The sequence below is a fragment of the Pongo abelii genome, chromosome 5 (genome assembly GCF_028885655.2).
Source record: "Pongo abelii isolate AG06213 chromosome 5, NHGRI_mPonAbe1-v2.0_pri, whole genome shotgun sequence".
Classification (NCBI taxonomy): Eukaryota; Metazoa; Chordata; class Mammalia; order Primates; family Hominidae; genus Pongo; species Pongo abelii.
The window spans coordinates 171,094,476-171,100,513 of NC_071990.2; positions in this window are offsets into that span (position 1 = coordinate 171,094,476).

A 6,038-nucleotide genomic window follows, 5' to 3' on the forward strand; every position below is an offset into this window, starting at 1 on the left:
CAAGCATAAAAAATTAAAATAATTTGAGATTTGAAATTAGCTTTATGGAAATATAAAATACTGCTGTGCTCACAATAAGCCTATCTCTTATAACCTTTCTGTTTCTGGGATTTTAATTGTAGGGTAATCCACTTACATTCCCGGAACTCAATCCTGACATTTTTTCTTCCTTCCTGGGGAAGCCTCTTATTTTCACCCATTCTTCCCCTCGTCTGCATCACTATTATTAGTGTACATTTGTTCAATCTGTCTTCTCTGCCTCCAGGGCCCTGTGTTATTCTCTCTTACAGCATTCACAATCCAGAACAATGTAAGGGTACTGACTCAACTAACAGAGCACGAATAACAACCACTCAGCATGTAAGCTGACCGTAGCTGACCCCTGTGGTCACGCTGCTGACTACCAGCTTGATTCCAGGGCTTCTTATGAATCTGTATATTAAGAATCTGTATACTGAGATAAAGGGATTACGGTGCTGGATTGCTCTTGGGGATTTCTGCTGAAGAGTCACAGTCCAGAGAGAGAGGGTCTGTGTGATCCCTCTCAGCTCACCATTTAGCTTCTAGAAGCTTCCTACCTCCAAAAAATGATCTGAGGGAGGGGCCTCCAGGGACAGAAGTGAGAGTAGTGGCCCAGATTTCCTAACTCACCAACAGTGGAAGCACACAGAAGCACCATGGGAAAGAGGGAAGGCTCAGTGAGGACGGCCAAAAATGTTCAGAGCGATGGGGAAAATCGACACCCTGTCCTCCTAGCACAGAGCGGCCTGAGTCCCCGCTGACTCACAGGCATGAACTAGAACCAAGCAGGGAAGTGGAGGCAGGAGGCTTTCCAGGAGGGGGAAACAGGTGTGAGCGAGGCACAAGAGGGGTGCTGAGTGTAGCCTCCCTGGACATGTGCTCACCTCTGATCACTGGGCTCTGGACCTGTTTTGGCAACTAAAGTGGTATCCACCTCAGCCTGCACCATTCCATAGCCAGCCTTCCAGAGGTTGCATGCTCTTCCAAGGGAATGAATTTTCTACAAAAAAAAATAACCAGCTCCCATGGAGAGGTGTTGGTTAAAAGTATTGCTGGGGGAAGACCAAAAAAAATCACATAGGGAAATAGCTGGAAGGTTTTTATGGAAAGCTAAGTTGGACTCAGATAGTGGAACATTGGTCACCTGTGATGTTTAAGAATTAAGCTGAGCTGTCGGAGTAGACATTTCAGAAATACAGCTGGAGCTGCCCAGTAAAAATCTTAAAGAAGGTGTTGGATTCCTACACTGTCTCTACAAATCTACAGCAAATTCTTTAGGTGCTTTCCATGCATGTGTTGTAAGCTTTAAGGAATTTTATGGACTTCGAACATCTTTTATTCATTTTTTAATATCTTGGTGTTAAATACTAATTATATTTTCTCTGGCAATATCTTACACCGTGTAGAGCAATATTAATTCACACAGAGAAGCCTTGTGATGGTTAATATTAAGTGACAACTTGACTGGATTGAAGGACGCAAAGTATTGTTCCTGGGTGTGTCTGTGAGGGTGTTGCCAAAGGACATTAACATTTGAGTCAGTGGACCAGGAGAGGCAGACCCACCCTCAGTCTGGGTGGATACCATCCCTTCGGCTGCCAGTGCTGCTGAACAATGCAGGCAAAAGAAGGTGGAGGAGCAGACTTGCTGAGTGTTCCAACCCTCATCTTTCTCCCGTGCTGGATGCTTCCTGCCCTCCAACACTGGACTCCAGGTTCTTCAGGTTTTGGACTCAGACTTACACCAGTGGTTTGCCAGGGGCTCTCAGACCTTTGGCCATAGACTGAAGGCTGCACTGTTGGCTTCCCTACTTTTGAGGTTTTGGGAATCAGACTAGCTTCCTCACTCCTCAGCTTGCAGATGGCCTATTGTGGGACTTCACCTTGTGATTGTGTGAGTCAATACTTCTTCATAAGGCCGCCCCCTTCATGTAAACATCTATCCTATTAGTTCTGTCTTTCTAGAGAACCCTGACTATTACAGATTTTGGTACCAGGAGTGGTTCTAGAGGAACTGAATTTTAGGAATGAATTTATTTAGTTGGTTTGGGGATTTCTGAAGTTGGCTGCTTAATCTGATTAGACCCAAAAATACTAAGGACTTTACTTCTAATAAAATGGAGAACACTGACAGTCCTTGGCATGAACTGTTTAGAAAGTTATACAAAATAAATGCATCTGATACCGCTGATTCACTGCTCTTGAGAGGCAAGGAGTTTAGTGACTCTATACATAATACCTTCAAACATATGTGGAGAACCAAGGAAGATAATGAAGTTGGTTAATTGCTTCTAAGTTCACTGGTCAAAGTGATGAAAAAAAAAAAAAAAACAGATGATATCAGGCTCCAAAAGCACACACCGAGCCTCAAATCTTCTAAGATTGCCCTGAGTGGAGAGTCTTATCTCCTGTAGACAAGGGGCAGAGATTGTGGAAACTCAGACACAAGCTCTTACCATACCAATGGCTGACCTGCAATGAAAGGTACACACTCAGCCTCACCGGGTGTCTATTGTTAAAGTGAGGGCATTGATTGGAAAAGAATGGGACCCTGCAACTTGAAACTGGGACGTGTGGGAGGACCCTGATGAGCTGGGGACACTGAGCTTCTAAATTCTGATGACCTTTTTTTGAGAGAGGAAACAGCCTCTCCACCCCCAGTGGTGGCAACATCCCCTCCCCTACTCATGCTGCCATCAGCCTTTCCACCTTTGTTTGGGGAGACTAACCCTGTGTTGCCTGAGGCAACAGTGAGGGCCTCCCTTGAGGCAGTTGCCAGGCAAGACAACACTTATTCTCCTCAGGACCAATGCCCAACACCACTGTTTGCTTCTATAACTATAGACTAAAGTATACCTATAACTAAACCAAAGTCCTGTGAGGCTCTAGAGGTGAGATTCAGAGTGTCACCCACAAGGAGGTGCAGTACACTCCAAAAGAACTGCTTGAGTTTTCTAATTTATATAAGCAGGAATCTGGAAAACAGACATGGGAATGGATATTAAGGGTGTGGGATGATGGGGGAAGGAACATAAAGTTGGATCAAACTGAATTTATTGGTATGAGCCCACTAAGCAGGGATTCTGCATTTAATGTTGCAGTTCAGGGAATTAAAAAAAGGTTCTAATAGTTTATTTGCTTGGTTAGCTGAAATATGGATCAAAAAATGGCCCACTGTGAGCAAGATGGAAATGCCTGATCTTCCTTGGTTTAATGTAGAGAAAGAGATTCAAAGGCTTAGCGAGATTGGGATGGTGGAGTGGATTAGTCACTTTAGACCTACCTTATCTCAACTGGGAGCATCCAGAAGACATACCCTTTACCAATACGTTGCAAAACAGATTTGTGAGGGTCACCTGCATCCTTGAAGAGCTGTGATTGCTCTTCTCTCTATGCTGGATCTTACATTGGGAACCACAGTCACTCAATTAGAAAACTTAAACACAGTGTGAATAGTTGGATCCCAAGATGGCAGGGGCCAAGTGGTGGCACTCAACCATCAAAGGCAAGGTGGGTGTAGCTACTGTAATGGACAGCAGAGGCAAAGCAGCAATCAGAATAGTCTAATTCATGTAGAGCTCTGGCATTGACTAATTAATCACAGTAGTCTTAGAAGTAAAATTGATAGGAAGCCTTAATTCTCACTTAATTTGTATAAGCAGAAAACTTCCAGGTTGAGTAAACAAAAGACTAATTTGAATTATAAAAATAGAGAATCATGGCCCCTCAATCTATTTCCAGACTTGAACCAGTTTTCAGACCTAGAACCTCTTGAATGAAGGAGAGGCCAGGTCCCCTTGAGGAGGTACCCTGCTACACTACTGACAATTTATGCTGTTAATTTTTCTGCCATCGTACCTTGGTCTTTTATCAGGGTAACTATGCACTGGGGAAAGAGAAATGATCAGACCTCTCAGGGACTACTGGACCCTGGCTCTGAGCTGATGTTGATTCCAGGAGATCCAAAATGTCATTGTGGTTCTCCAGTTAAAGTACGGGCTTATGGAGGTCAGGGAATTAATGGAGTTTTAGCTCAGCTCTGACTTACAGTGGGTCCAGTGAGTTCCCAGACTCCTTCCGTGGTCATTTCCCCAGTGCCAGAATGCAGAATTGGCATACATATACTTAGCAGCTGACAGAATCCCCACATTGGCTCCCTGACTGGTAGAGTGAGGGCTATTATGGTGAGAAAGGCCAAATGAAGCCATTAGAGCCATTAGAGCTGCCTCTACCTAGAAAAATAGTAAATCAAAAACAATATCATATCCCTGGAGGGACTGCAAAGATTAGCGCCACAATCAAGGACTTGAAAGACACAGAGGTGGTGATTCCCACCATGTCCCCATTAAACTCTCCCATTTGGCCTGTGCAGAAGACAGACAGATCTTGGAGAATGATAGTGGATGATCGCAAGCTTATCCACATGGTGACTCCAAGTGCAGCTGCTGTACCACATGTAGTTTCATTGCTTGAACAAATTAACACTTCTCCTGTACCTGGTATTTAGTCATTAATTTGGCAAATGCTTATTTCTCCATTCCTGTCCATAAGGCCCACCAGAAGCCATTTGCCTTCAGCAGATAAGGCCAGCAATATGCCTTCACTGTCCTACCTCATGGGTATATCAACTCTCCAACTTTGTGTCATAATCTTGTTTGCAGGGCTTTTGATCACTTTTCCCTTCCACAGGATATCACACTGGTCCATTACATTGATGACATTATGCTGATTGGACCCAGTGAGCAAGAAGTAGCAAACACACTGGACTTATCTACTGATCCATGGACTATAGCCAATGGTTTGTCTGGATGGTCAGGGACTTGGAAGAAGCATGATTGAAAACTTGGTGACAAAGAAATTTAGGGAAAAGGTATTTGGATGGATCTCTCTGAGTGATCAAAAACTGGGAAGATATTTGGATCCCATGTGAGTGCTCATCAATGGGTGACCTCAGCAGAGGAGGATTTTAATAATCAAATGGATAGGATGACTAATACAAATGTCATGTAAAATTAAAATTAGCATTAAGTGCAAAAAGGGTAGCAAAACACATCCAGACTGTTCCTCTTCCATTAGCTGACACAAACTTCAGAAATACCAGCTGTGGCTGGGTGTGGTGGCTCACATCTGTAATCCCAACCTTTTGGGAGGCTGAGGAAGGCAGATCACTTAAGGTCAGGAGTTTGAGACCAGCCTGGCCAACATGATGAAATGCTGTCTCTACTAAAATATAAAAATTAGCCAGGTGTGGTGGCAGGCACCTGTAATCCCAGCTACTCAGAAGGCTGACACAGGAGAATCATTTGAACCCAAAGGGCAGAGGTTGCAGTGAGCTGAGATCATGCCACTGCACTACAGCCTGAGTGACAGAGCAAGACTCCATCTAAAAAAAAAAAAAAAAAAAAAAGAAATACTCAGCTGTCCAGCTGTGAATAAACATATATTTACATATTGGGTTTTTTGTTGGTTTATAATACTTAAAATATATAAACACCTTTCCCTTCTGAGAAGAAAAGATGAAAGCCTATATTTTTCACATTATACACATGTACATACAAATACAAATATATGTGTGTGTTTTTTAGAATTTTAGAGGCACATCGTGGGATTTGGTCAATTGTGATGAGATAAGCATCTTGAGCTGGATAACACCAGACAACTTTCCTGTGTCCCTTTTATTACCTGAGGTGGCATAATAAGGTAAAGATAACAGGATTTTAAGGAGACTGTGAAAGACTATTTTATAAAATCATGGTAGAAGTTTCTCTCACTGGAGTAAACTTGGGAACTGTGACAATTTGACAATGAGCCCCTGGAACATGAAGGGAGATTTGTCCTTCAAATCTTATAAGAACAGTGATGGTGCATAAAGGCAATGATCCCAGACTTTTAACAAGAGGACAAGAAAACGTGCCCCTAGTCACCATGGAGTGTGAGGAAAGTCTCAGAGAGGAGGTATCTGGAGAGGGCTCCCCTTAATCTATGTGCAAGTTCTGGGCTCACTGCAAAGCTATGCAT